Source organism: Sceloporus occidentalis, unplaced genomic scaffold, assembly GCF_023333645.1.
Source record: "Sceloporus occidentalis isolate IW3139 unplaced genomic scaffold, rSceOcc1.0.p SCAF_1, whole genome shotgun sequence".
Classification (NCBI taxonomy): Eukaryota; Metazoa; Chordata; class Lepidosauria; order Squamata; family Phrynosomatidae; genus Sceloporus; species Sceloporus occidentalis.
Genome location: NW_028316981.1, coordinates 25,415,471 through 25,430,440, shown reverse-complemented (window position 1 = coordinate 25,430,440; position 14,970 = coordinate 25,415,471).

The following is a 14,970-nucleotide window of genomic DNA, read 5'->3' as shown; positions in this document are numbered from 1 at the left end:
ATATAATATTGACTGAAGCTGGTTAATCAGAATCAGTTGATTTTCTTGTATAAATAGGCAGGGGATTTCACAGTGTTACATACACATCCCTTTATTTTGTACTGTCACTGTGCAAATTTGCTACATCATGTTTGTGTTGGAAGGGCCAAGGGGCAGTGGAAAGGAATCACAGTTCCACAACAGAGTATCCGTCTTGCAGACAGAAGATCCTAGCTTCAGTCCCTGGGGTCATCAGTTTAAAATAGTGATTTCCAAACTTTGGTCCTCCAGAGTTTCTGGGCTTCTGCTTCCAGCATTCCTGACAGTTGGCCAAGCTGCTTGGGGCTTCTGGAAATTGAAGTCCAAAACACACGGAGATCCAAAGTTTGGGAACCACTGGTTTAAAAGGATCGGGTAAGCAAATAATGGAAAAGATATCTGGAAACCCAGTGCCCATTGGGTGGTATGCTGCACTAATGCTCTGAGCTAGTAAGGCAGCTTCTTGTATTATTGAGTAGGTAAAATGAAACACAGTGCATTATTAAACTGTATAATTCACTGCCAAAGGATCTAGTGATGGTTGCCAACTCTCACTGCTTTAAAAGGGGATTAGAGACATGCATGGAGGATGAGGCCATTAATGGCTAATAGTACAACGGATATATCTCAGCTCCAGTATTAGAAGCAGTGTGGTTCTGCATATAATTTGCTAAGAAACATGATATTCTTATTATTAACACTTAGGGCTACAATAATTTCAACTAGATCCTGCCTGTCTTAAAACAAGATTACTACTACATGTGAGGTATTTGGGGGGGGGGGGGGGGCTTGCTGGGTGTAAATATTTATTTATTTCTTGTGTACAAGAAATGAACATTTTCAACAGTTTTGCCCCACTGAGCAAGATTACAAGGTTTTTTGCAAATTTCTTAAGGCAATATTTCATACTATAGATAATTTTTCACACTACAAATACCATTTGTGCAACTCCTCCTCCAGTTTTATGGGGGGGGGGGGAGATACATTTTACACAAAGTATAGTGTTTTCTGTACAAGTGTTGTTTTTGGTACCAATTATTTTTCTGAAAAAAAGTTGCAAAATGGGAAAAGTGGGCTGGGCATCTTCTTGATGTGCTGCGGCCCTTTCTTGTTGAGGATGAGAAAATTGGTATGCTTTACAAACCTAATCCAGAGCCATTCATGCATTTGAAATTTCAAGTGTGCTAATTTACCCACACATTTACAACAATTGACTTCTCATATCTCAAGGCTCAATGGCTTCGTTTGCTGTAGCTCAGTGTGTAAGCTGTCTCCCTTTACAAATGTGTGTTGAAGTGATTTGGAGTTATATACAGAATTCTTAAACCAGACTGGGACTCTTGCGCTTCAACAAAGCATCTTTGGAATAAATGGAATGGAAAAGTACTTAAGATGTAGCATCTGCCATCTGCTGCTTTTTGAAAGAAATGCATATCAGGCAAAAAAAGAAAAGAAAAGAAAAGAAAACCAAAGGGGGAAAAATATGGCCTTCATGATAAAAATAACTAATAGCTTAAGAGTGAAAGACAAGCAGCTGGGAAATATATGGCATATAGAAAAATGGCCTTCAAGATTCAATTCCATTTGTTTACTTTTAGGGAATATTTGCTTTAATAATCCTAAGCTTCTGTAGTGTTATAAAACCAAAAAATAAAGTAAAAACACAAGAGAAGTGTGCGAGCCTCCATGGAGAGAGATGACTTTCCAAAAAGGGGAGCCTCAACCCACCAACTGTTGAGGAAAACTGATTTTCCTAGCATTTTGGATCACAAAGAGAACCTCCACACAGGAGTATGCCTCTCCTGTTGAGAAATATATCTGTTTTGTGTTGGTGCAATAGAATCAAGGGCTTTTATGCACTGGCCAGGATGCTCTGGTGGCAGCCCAGGGTATCATGGCCTCACAGCTGCTCTGACCTTTCCCTGTTACCTGGCTCTCCATTCCTACACTATTGCAGCTGTCTAAAGGGGTGATGAGCTGGCTGGGTGCTTTATAAAGCATGGTCATCCACCATCAGTTACTTGCTTTTGAGATCAGAAGGAAGTGCACAGCAATGAGCACATGCTGGGCACCTTGTTCTCACCTCAGAACAAGCAAACTGCAGTGGTAGCAGATGTGCCAGGAGGCCCAACCATGCAGACAAACATCACAGCATAGGGAAGGGAGGGTTCCAAATCTTCCTGGAAAATCTGGAGTAACTGATATATTTTAAAAATGCATTTTAAGCCAGTTAACCCCGGTTCTGGTGTAGAATATGCCAGACACCATCTGGACTGTTCACACTAGAATTGTGGTTTGAGATGTCTATCATCTGAACAGGTTGATGCCCTTTCAACAAATGTCCCCTTCACACACTTGGAAATTTTGGGATGTTTTGAAACATCTGGAGTGTGTGTGTGTATATAAATCCATTGTTGTCATCATTGTACATCGCCCTGATGTGTCTTATTCATACACTGTAGCAAGGCAGAGATCCCTCCTGCTTTTTAAAAAGGCTGTGGTGAGGCCTTTATTGGGAGGGGGAGACCCTCAATGAGCCTGACCACAGTGTCCAACATCCCTTTTATGGGCAAGGTTCTGGAGTGCATGGTGGCCTCCTAACTCTAGGAATTTCTGGCTGAAATGTATTATGTAAATTGATTCCAGTTGGCTTCAGGCTTACTTATGGAACAGAAACAGCTTTGGTTGCCTTGGTGGATGACCTCTGCTGGGAACTCGATAGAGGGAGTGCATCCATTTTGGTTCTGCTGGACTTCATGGCAGCTGTCATGCCCCTCCTTGACAGTTTGGCTTCTGAGGATGAAGCATATCCACCCAGCAGCCCCACTGCCGCAAGTTCGGACTCTGCAGATGAAGCTGACTTACCACAACAGGGCCTTCCTCAAGCTCTGTCTGACAGCCACTTGAGTGATCCAAAGGAGGAGGAGGTAGAACTGATACACTCCAAGAAAGGGGAAGGCATAGGCATCTCAAGCAAACTCAACCCCTCTCCTGCACGCGAAGTGAAAGGCTTCATGGATGCAGCAGGGAAATGCCCTTCTGAAATAAGGGCTGTAAGGAGAGTGGGGCTGAGTCAGAATGCTTTATAAAGCATGGGCTTTCCCCCTCCCAGTTGTTGGAAACAACTGCATTTCTTCCTGAAGCCTGTATTAACAAGACCTGACTCTACGATTTACAACCTTGGACTGCTCCTTGACCTTACTTTCTGTGAAGTGTGCATAGGATTTATGGTCTCTGACCTTTGGACCAATTGATGTTGGGTTCCACTTGCTCCCTTAGTGTCTGGACTCCTGGAACCCTGCCTGCTAGTGCAGCATGAGAACAGGACAGCAGCTTTCAATGACATTGACCATGGTATCCTGACCCCTGTCTCTGGAACTGAACTTGCAGGCACTGTTTCACAGTCGTTTTGGTCCTTTTTGGAAGAGCACATTCATAATATTATTCTGTGCAGTTCTTATTCACCTCCCTGGCCACTGGCCTGTGGTATCCCTCAGGGCTGTTTTGTGCTTCATACTGTTTAACATCTACATGAATCTGCTAGGAGAGGCTGCCTGGAGTTTTTTGGTCATGTGTCAACAATAAACTGATGAAACCCAGTTCTATTACTCCTTTCCACCTAATTCTGCTCTTCCTATGCTAAATTGGTGTCTGGCAGATATAGTGGACTGGATGAGGGCAAAGAAATGGAAGTTTAATCCAGACAAGAGAGAAGTGAAAGAGCATCCCTTCACCTTTCCTAGCATTATTGCCTTTTCCAATGAGTCATGCTTTCTCATGATGGAGCCAAAGTACAATTTGATCATCTTGGCTTGCAGGAAGATTTCAGGCTCAATCTATTGAAAGACTCATTTGTCTTTTTGGCTGTCCACCGTATTCTCAGCACTCTTTTCCACCATCACATTTCAAATGAATTGATTTTTTTCCTATCTGCTTTCTTCACTGCCTGGCTCTTTCATCTGTACATGGTAATGGGCAATACAATGGCTTGCACGGTTCTGACTTTAATTTTCAGTTGTATATCTTTGCTCTTTAGGATCTGTCCCAGTTATTTCATAGCGCCCTTTCCATCCCTAGTCTTCACCTGATTTCTTGACTGCAGTCTCCTTCTTCCTGATTGATGTTTGATTCAAGGGAATTCTTTTATTTTGTCTACTTCCTCAGATACATGGAGTCATTCCATATATCTAAGGAAATTGTCCAAGTCCACATGAATTTATGCTACATCTTTTGCCCAGTTAGTTTCAAAGGTACTACAGTTGGCCCTCCACATTTACGGCTTTGACTTTTGCAGCTTTATTTGCGGTTTTGGCTACTATGTTCTCTCTAGGAATCTCTAGGTATTCTAGTGTAGTTCTGCTGGAAGTTGACCACAGAGTTTTGCTTGAGAACCTAGAAATTCTTTGGGAAAACACTTCTCTGGGCATTTAGGTCCTCCAGCATGATTTCATGATCAACTTCTGGCAGATGCTGACCATAGAGTTGTGCTGGAGGATTTGGAGATTCCTAGTGAGGTGTTCTCTTAGGAAAAAAGAATAGTGGGTGTTTTTTTTATTTGCTGTTTTTCCACATTCATAGGGGTCCTTTACCCCAACCCCAGCGAATATGGAGGGACCACTTACAAGATCCCTTTGCATTTCTGTCATTATTAGTGCATTTAAGCAGCCTTTTAAAACTGTTTTTAACATGATGGTTTAAATGTTTTATTAGCATGTTTCATCCATTGTTTTAACTGTATTATGTTTTAACTCATATTGTTAGTAATTTTGGGTCCTGTTACTGGAAGAAGGAAGGGATACATATTGATTACATAAAAATAAAATAATTAAAAGTGTTTGTATAAAATAAGCCAATGGATTTTTCAGTCCATGGAAATCCATTGTCTCTTAAGACTTCATCCAGATCACTTTAAACTGCCATTCCTTCAATATGATCAATTGATCTCTTCAATGGATACTGAATATTTTTGCCTTTTTATTTTTGTACAGGGATTGAAAGGATCATAGCTCAGTGATGGAGCACTTACTTTGTATACCAAATGTCATAAATATAATAGCTGACATTTCTAGTTAAAAGGATCTCTGCAAATAGCAAAGGATGTTGAAGACCTGGGGCCCTGAGAAGCTGCTGCCAATTAGAGTATTGATCAGGGTTAGATTAGGGTGGTAAGCATGGAAGGGCAGGGTACTACATTTGCTTCTCAGCAGACCTTGGAGGGCTGCATCCACTACCCTTCTCAAGGTCTTTATGGGATGAGGAGGGCATTCCACCATATTTTTGGGTTTTAGGCCAATCTTTTGAATTAAGGCCCAGAAGAGGCCTTTTTTTAACAATAGAAATTGAGGGGAAGTAACTTTCTGATAATTTCATGTTTTTTTTAAAAAAAAAGGCCTCTTGGGCCTAAATTGGTTCCAGATGGGCCCAAAACATTCCCAGGGTGGGAATGTCCCCCTCTTCCACTCCCTAGAGGACATTGTATTTTATTATATAATGTTGCTATATAATGTTGTTTTTAATCTGTTGTTTTTAAGCTGTTGTGTATTTTGTAAACTGTACTGATGACATTGATGTGATCCCGCCTCAATCTGCAGGGAGAGGCGGGAAATAGAAAAATAAAAAATATTATTATTATTATTATTATTATTATTATTATTATTGTAGGCGCACAACAAATTTGAAATATTTTCCAAAACGTTTGTTTGACACCTGGGGAGGCAATGCCTAGACAGTTTTGGGGAGCATTTTGGAGCAACAGAAAAAGTTTATAACCATAGAGTTGGAGATGACCACCAGGGCCATCCATTCCAACCCTCTGTCATGTGAGAAAACACAATCAAAGCACTCCTGACGGACGGCCATCCAGCCTCTGTTTAAAAACCTCCAAAGAAGGAGATTCCACCACTCTCTGAAGCAACATATTCCACTGCCAAACTGCTCTTACTGTCAGGAAGTTCTTCCTAAAGTTTAGGATTGAATCTCTTTTCCTTTAGTTTTGGGAACACAAAAAGTGTGAGGCCACAGGCATTCCACCACATTGCCCACCCCAGCCTAAATGGATGAAATGGCAGCTTACCATATCCTTATGATTTGTAGGGTTTTTTAAAAAAATCATGTCCATGGTTTATTATTGCACTTTATGGTGAACCTACTCTTAGGGGAACAGGGCCAGACCTAATACTATGAAAATTGAGGTGCCTATTTCAAACAATACACGCTGAGGGGCACAAAATACCAGTAGGAGTTGGGGGACAAAGCTTCATGTTCGACTACAATCTGCCCTGTATACCTTGTGCCACTGATGCATGGTTATGTCCAGGTTAGTGGGGCAGTGAAATCTCTTGGGATTTTTCTCTAAACTTTCAAGGAACTATCCAAAGTGCTGAATCTGTTTTGCCAATACAAGGCATACAATCCATAATCAGAATGGTCCAATTGCTGACCTCTCATGAGTCCTCAGTTGGAGCCAAGACACCTGGAAAAATATAACTGGTGAGTACAGATGATTCTTCCTCACCTAGAGAAGGAAGAGTATTTGAATCAAGGCTGTATGTAAGCGGAAAACCAACTGTGTTGACCTCTTACCTTAACCCAGAAACCTAATGAGGAATGTTATCCTTGGATTATGTTCTGTAAACCTCTAGTTGTACTCACACTGTATATACGTGTAAATAAACTGGACATCATAAAAATGTTATACTCCTTGTTACCTCATTTCATAGAAACACAGCTAATGCTTCCCCTGAGAGTTCTCACCACTCAGAGAACTAGGACGCAAAGCTATTAGCACTATTATAATAAAGTGGGAAGCAGTTAAGGCACAGGGAGATGCGTATTATGAAAGAGGGATAAATACCTGGTACTCTAGATGATGTTAGACTGAAACCCCCACAGCCCTCATCATTGGTTGTGCTAGACTGGGCTTCAGGGAATTGGAATCCCGTTGTCTTGAGGGCTACAACTGTGCAATCCTGCTATAAAGTATATGAAAAAGGATCTGGAAGGCACAATTGGATGTTATCTTCATATACGCACAAGGGTGGGGAAGGGAGATGCAAGATTGTCGAGGATGTCCCCTTAACATCACATAGACTTTGAATGCAGAAGTAGAGTCTAGGTATGTATAATTATCTATGTGTAAGCCAGGGTCCCACCTTGCAACAGACACCAAGAAAGCAGTACAGGAATGAATTCAGTGTAGTCACAGCCCCAACCCATTTTCTGGTGCTGTTTCTAGCTATGTACAAGAAGTTATAAGCACAACACTTTCCAAAAGACTGAGGTTCAGAATCTCTTTCTAGGAACAACCTAAATAGTTCCTATTAATTTTCTGGCTTGTAGCAAACATTGACTTACCCACGCATCACTCCAGTTTGGTCTCATCAAAAACAACAGCTTGAAACTCTACGAAAGTGAGTCCATCTGGTATTATTTTCTCCTTTTACCTCTGTTTCTTCTCTTTTTCCATTTATAGTTTTCATCAGAAATGGATTGTGCAGGTGGCATAAGCAAGTATTTGTCCACCAGATATAGCCATCTACAATATGTAGACCCTACACTACTGGAAGAATCTAGCTATTGGCCGAGATCCAAACAAGAGCCCAAAAGGGCTTACAGACATTCAGCTGCATCATAAAAAAACACTTGTTACCTTAAAAGCAGTCTTCACCTCCTCTTTATTCCCCAGGAATTCGTGACCACATAGTACCACCCACTTAAAAAAAAACAAGGTGTTTTTAGGCCTCGAATAGATGGTGCGTGCTAAGTTAAACAAACATGAACCCACCCCATTGGAATATGTCAAGTAAGGAGGATCTGGAAGCTATGGCTGTGTGGTGTGCTCCTTTCAAGTTAATCATCCATGCCTCTTTTTAGGCAATGCCATTTTCTTTCTTCCCTTCTTCCCAAACAGAACAAGATGACAACACTTTGTTCAGTCCTCACTGATCCACTTGGAGGCACTTTCCTTCCAATTATGATAGTTGTTTCTTCTTCTCCTTCTTTCTTTGGCAGAACTGTAAAACTCTTGAGTTCTCCAGCTTGTCACCATCTCACTCTTGTGTGCAGGTGATGGCACTTAGCTGCCATAATGTGAGCCACATGTAATGTGAAAACTTGAGATCACTTCGCTTGTGCATGTGTGAAACATATGAAATGGCATTTACTAATGCACATGTGTCTGATTCTTAAATATAAAGGCCTAATAAAGACCAACCTTGATGCATGAATGGCAGATAAAGCTTGGGTTCCTGCTTTATCAGCCAGAAATTGATGGGGGTCTATATTATAAGGATTTATCACTGTGTGAGGAGCAATGTGTGTACTCTCTATATACAATAAGACAACAATTTATCATAATAGTAGCACTGAACATTATATTTTTCGCTAATGAAGTTCTAAAGGTAGAAATGAATAGCCAGGGAGGGATGTAATATTAAGTTTAAAATTATGTGTCCCTGTATGATTGTTTATTTCTCAAAGAGAAGCAAGAATAGGTTATGGTTTGTTTTTCCCCAAAAAGCACTCAGGGAAACATGTCTCAAGTGATGTGAATTAGGAAGGTACCAACAAGGAACTGGCAGGGGTTTGCAAATTTGCCTTTCCTGAATGTTAAATTGGTATTTCAGGAAAGAAACTCTCTCCCCCCATCTCCCAGTATCTACAGAAAAAAGAAAAAGGACTCAAAAAGACAACACAGACACCAGAAGCTGGGTTTTGAAGCACCATTTTTTGTTTTTGTTTACTGTAGACTGAATTGCAGAGCAGGGTCATCTGCTACAATTTTAAAAACCAAGGAAAGAAAAATTCCACATTGTTAAAAATAAACACAGGTTGGTTTTGTTCCCATTCCTCCTTGGTGAAAACGTAATACTCAAAATTGCCACAAGGCTGTTCCAAATTATACAAACACTGAAACTGGGAATCAAGGGCTGCGTTATGTAACATTGAAACAGAGAATTTCAGAAAGATCCTGCACAAGGAAACTGAACAAGAGAAAAATCCATTCCAGTGAGGCATCCAGATGCTGGTTCAAACCCATAAGACCAATTTTTTGTTGACATATCCCACTTCTCCTCTCTGCCAGAGTGCACCAGACAGTATCTCCTAGAAGTGAGGCAATAGGGAGCTATGTATCAGTGGGAATATATAATATTGTGTTAATGTGTACAAATGGTGGGTGGCCATTAAGTTCAGGGTGTAAGAGGAGATCTATGGCAAAAGCCAGCTTGAATAGCAGGATACCAGGGTTATACTTGGCAACAAAGTTCAGAAGAGCCACACCTGATACTTTGTGGTGGCCCTAGCAAGTCCAGTTGGCATCTAGCTATTCCACAGGCAAACTGTCATCAAGAAACAAAGGACCAAAAGGAAAAAAAAAGTGAGGAGAGACCGATGGCAATGCTACTGAAACTGATACCACCTTTGTGGTTCCCATGTCCTTCAGGTGCAAAAGTAGTATACAATTCAAAGTGCTTTGCATATGGAGATTAGCAGAGAAAGACAGTCAGTACCTTCTGGTTCCATAACAACTTGCAATGAACAAAGGTCTGCCCAGCTGTGCTGCCACAAGGACCCCCTTCTCCAGGCACTGGTATAGCAGCAATACCTTGACCAAGTTGATGGGGCAAAAGCAGAGGAGGAGGAGGAAAATTGATAGACAATCGACTCAGGAATGTGTGTGAGCAAGCCAGTGGCTTCCTATGGGGACATCCATTTGTTTTTATTTTAATTAGAGCAAAATCTTGGTCTCTTGCTCTTGCAGCACTTGCAGTGGAAGTGCTTCAGCTCCGTCAAATGACTGACGGATCGTCTGTCCACCTGACTAAAGCAACTGCCTTGCACATCTTTTGAGTTAATCCTTACATTCAGAAACTGTACACTGCAACACCAACTGGACATGCCACCAGGAGGAGCCCTTGGACAGGCTTAAATTGGCTTTCTAGAAGCGACGCTCAAAGATAGAAGGAAATGTATTCCAAGGAAAAGAGGAAGCAGCCTGGTTTGTAGGCCAGGCCCAATGTCCTTTTAGCACTGGTGTGACCAAGGTCCAAATGCTGCATTTTGCTAATAGATAGCAAGACAAGCCCACTGTGAAGCCTGAGGTTTGGCCACAAAATTGAGGGAAATGAAGTGAGTCTCCCTATAAAGCAGCACTTCCAGGGACTAGCAATAGAGGACTGGGTAGTTATATGCACTATTTTATGAGCACTCCTAGCCTTATTTCATATGTTCCCAAGCCCAAACCCATTTAATGTTTTTTTTTTTCACATTTGTCAAATTCAGAGCTTTCATGTTGCCAGCAAGGCAACAGGGCAAGGCAACTGAACCTCTAAGCATACAAATGCACTGGGTTTCTGCCACCATGAGGCAAAAAAAGTGTGATCTTTTACTAAAAGAACATGCCAGTTTCAGGCAGGATGTTCTGCAACAAGTTTCTTGCTGTGGCATTGTAAATAATAGCAAAACTTTGCTCCAGCCCAAATGGACATCTGTTCTTCCCCTACAATTGCTTCTCCCCAAAAGGCACTCAGTTCCATGCTAGAGTAAGTCTCACCTGTAAACTGACAAAACCCAGACCAAATTATATGCAAGGGTTCAGCCAATCCAACGATATATGAAGTCTCAGCAAACTCTCTGCTGGTTTGGTTTGGCAAGAGAGAGACTGCAGGGATTGAATGGGGCTCTGAAGGCCCCAGGGTCCAAAGGAAGGTTCTCAACACAATTCATACACACCCAGAGGGCAATTTTGAATAGCTAATGTCAGATTGTCCTTTAGTATCCACAAATGTGCTCTCCAAGTTAGATATACAAACATATGAAGTTGCCCTGTGTCTAGCCAAACCACTGATCCATCTAACTTGCTGTTTCTCATATGATAGTAGCTTTAAGCTCTTAGCCAGCAACTCGCTCTTCCACAGCCCTGCAAACCTTTCAGAACTTTATGTTGGAGACTAAACCTGAACCTTGGGGGAAATATATGTACAAAACATTGTCCCCAGCTTGTCCATGCAGAGATCCTAAGAGTAATCCTTGGTATCTTCAGTTTTAAAAAAATACACCAACTAGGAAAGACCTCTGCCAACAACACAGACAAAATATTAGAAGATAACAAAGCAAGCCTGTCACAGTATAAGGCTTGGTCATTCTTTCCTGATTTGCTGTAATTAAATATATCATTTTTTCCAGAATCGAGCTGAAGATGGGGAATATTATTACATTCTAAGTAGATAAAAAAGTAGTAAAGGCACAAAAGCTGTTTAGACTACTGCCCAAATGTTCTTTACAATAGATGCTATGATGTTAGTGTCTTCAAGCAGAACATTTCATCAAAATGTATTCAAAACACACTTCTAAAGATCCACTCTAACCTCAGTTTGACCTTCTTTTATCTCATGCTGTTCAAAAGACACGTAGTCCATCATGTTTCCAGGTGACTCTAAACAATGAAAATCAAAACCAAAGAGGCAATCTAAGTCCCAGCCTAAAACTTGAAAATGTATTGATAAACACAAATTGCCTGATGCTTTTTTAAAAAGTATTTTATAAAGGCTCCCCTGTCCGTCCTTTTTGCTGCCCACTGTCCACAAACATTGTAGAAGGCTTACACACACTGCAGCCAAGACTGCATCTGGTATTTTGGCAATGAAGACTAATTTTTCCCTGTGCTATACTAAGGCTGCTGCTACACTGAAGAATTAATCCAATTTGAACCTGCTTTAACTGTCATGACTCTGTCCTATGGAGCCCTGGGATTTGTAGTTTTTTGTGGCACCAGTGCTTCTGACAGAAAAGGCTAAATAGCTCACAAAAAACTCAGATCCAAAATTCCACAGCATTGAGCCATGGCAGTTAAAGCAGTGTCAAACTGCATTAATTATGCAGTACAGATGCAGCCTAAGAGAGACATGTTATCTGGTCTTGCTCAATTTAAGTAAAAACAATTTTTTTTAAAGGGCTGCTTCTTTTCTTCAAACAAAGTATTTGTGAAATGGGTGGAAGGGCGGGGGAACAGAATGTGGTAACACCTTTAAGACTAACTGGATTTTATTTTAGCATGAGCTTTCATGGATATAAACCACTTCTGTACAGAGTGATATTAAAGCCTCATGTATAAGGCATATTTGTGAGAGCAAAGGTGGTGTAGTGGTTTGAGTGCTGGATTACAACTCTGGAGGTGAAGATTCAATTCCTTGCTCAGCCAAGGGAACCCACTGGGTAACTCTCAGCCTCAGAAAACCCTGTCATAGGTTTGCCTTAGGGTTACCATTGGCTGGAAATGACTTGAAAGCACATAACAACAAATGGAGCATATTTATACAGTTGGGGGAATGGGACAGAATGTAATGGGATCCAAAAAGGTGCAAATCATGCCCCTTGCCCTAAATTTTCAAAGGGCATGGCAAGGTGATACAGGTCTTTCAGATCTTCACAGATCTTTACATTTTCAATAAATCTCAAGCAGAGTTATTGCTTTCACACTTCAACACTAACTGGCCACTGTAAAGATGTGAAAGACCTATATCACCACACCCAACCCTTTGGAAATTTATGGCAAGAGTCATGATTTGCATCTTTCTAGATCCGATTACAGTCTATCCCATTCCCACAACTATACAGATACGCTTTTTAACCTGAAGCTTTAAGGTCACTTTGTAGTGCATCTCAAGAAGTGGGCTTATCCATGAAAACTCATGTTGAAATAAAACTAGTTAGTCTTAAAGGTGCTGCTATATTCCTTTTATTCACTCACTTCCTTCCTCCTTTTTATGCTGCAGGAGACTAACACGGCTACTTCTTTGAAAGGTTTTTATGGATTCAAGCACATAGGAATGGCCCTACCTCAGGGATCCTATTCCTATCAAACATATGCTAGAAAGAAGGGGCAGGGAAATAAGAGGTTAGTACTTACTGTGAAGGTTCATCCTTGGATGGCAAGAGGAGCAATGCACTCACTTGTGGGTTATTCCCCATGTGCCAGAAAACCAAAAAGCAGATACTTCCCATTTGCATTGTCAGTTGGCACACAGGGAATAACCTGTGCAGGAATAACCTGTGCTCCCCTGTGCTATCCAAAGAAAGATGTAAAAATATTGCCTAAGATGAAAGGTATCAGCTAGTCTCATCACTGCAGCGATTGACAGCAACAATGAGGAGAGCTCAGAAAAGTTACCTTTTGGACAATCAGAAGCTATGTCAGCCATGCTGACATGTTGATAATGGGAGCTGTTACCCCAAAATGTAATGCTTCTAAGCTTTAGAATCATAGAATCGTAGAGTTGGAAGAGACCACTAGGGCCATCCAGTCCAACCCCCTGCCATGCAGGAAATCTTTGAAGAAGAACTTCTCTAGAGGAAGCAAAGGAAAAAACATTGGGTGCTATGATTAACAATCCTGCTCATTTTCAGCACTCATTGTCCACAAGATAATAACTGCAATTACTACAGACTGGATTTTTCTGCTTTTAATAGTCAGGTATTACATTCTTATAATAAGTACAGCATATTTCTCACAATATTTTAAAGGGACTCAGGCAGCAGTCAGTTTCCCTTTCTATATAACCATCAGAGAGAGCCACAGGAGTTTATCCTCAAATTTTCCTCTTGTCTCCTGCACCTTCAAAAGACTAAGGTAAGACCAAGGTTCAGAAAGCATGTTTTCTTGCCCAAATAAAAGCTAAAGGGGCTAAGTATTAATGCAGTCTGGACATACTGGATGTGGCTAGACAAGCATTTGCATCCTCCTCCAACTAGGGTAAGACCTGCTGGACTAAAATTCCCATCACTCCCAGCTAACCACCAAACCAATGGTGTCATTGTGCAACTCAAATGGATACAGGAAACCTTGGCACTGTGAATAAAGCATCAAAACAGAGAACTTCACAAAGTACTTCCTAATATATAGCTGGTAAAAATTACAGGGGCACTTCTCAAGAACAAGTATTGCCAATACCACTACAGCAACATCTGCTTCTTTCTCAGAATCAGATCCTCTCCACTGATCAGTTTACTTGTTAAGAGAAAGAGCTTTATACACACCTGAGCCACACTATCACCTTAGGAATCCCATGCTCCCTCTTGCCAATATTACCTCATTCCTTATTCCTCTGGTGTTATAAAGGACCTTCTCAGTTCATCATCCTGTTCATTCTTTCATGAACATGCCTTTCTTGACAGACAGCTCTTTCTACAGAGGGAAGGCAACATTAAAGATTTTCTTAGGAGTAGCAAGAAACATATGCCAGTTACGAATGCCAATAGACGTACTATTTGGGATGCTCGTACCAGCTGTTCTTCCTTACAGAAATAATTAGGACCTAGGGCACTTCTGAGGTCATTGCTGGGATAATGCAATCTAGCAGCAGCAAGCACAACTGACAGTTGTTGGGTTTTTTCTTTAATGTCCCAATCCCTTACGAGCCATTGTGGTGTAGTGGTTTGAATATTGGACTACGACTTGGGCGATCAGGGTTCAATTCTGTGCCCAGGCATAAAAACCCTCTGGGTGACCCTGGGGAAGTCACATTCTCAGCCTCAGAGGATGGCAGTGGCAAACCCCCTCTGCAGAAATTTGCAAAGAAAACCTATGATTTAAGGTTGCCATAAGTCAAATATGACATCGAGGCATCCAACCACAACCAATCCCCTTTAAAGAGTAGTTCAGTGAGGGTGAATGCTTTTTAAAACTCTTAGGAGTATTGGTTGGGGAGTAGCTGCCATATGCTAGACATGTCTGATAGGAAGTTATTAAAAACACCTAAACAGTCTTTCTGGTGACAGGGGAGGAATCCAGATGGGAAAGGACCTGTACAGAAGTTCTGTTCCTTCCTTTAAAAAATTCTGGCAAGTTTCATGAAGTGGCTAAGAAATCTATCAACAAATTCTAATTTTGACGAAACACTGCAACACCCGAGAATATTAGAAAAGGGAGAATAGCCAGTAAGGGAAGCCAGAACC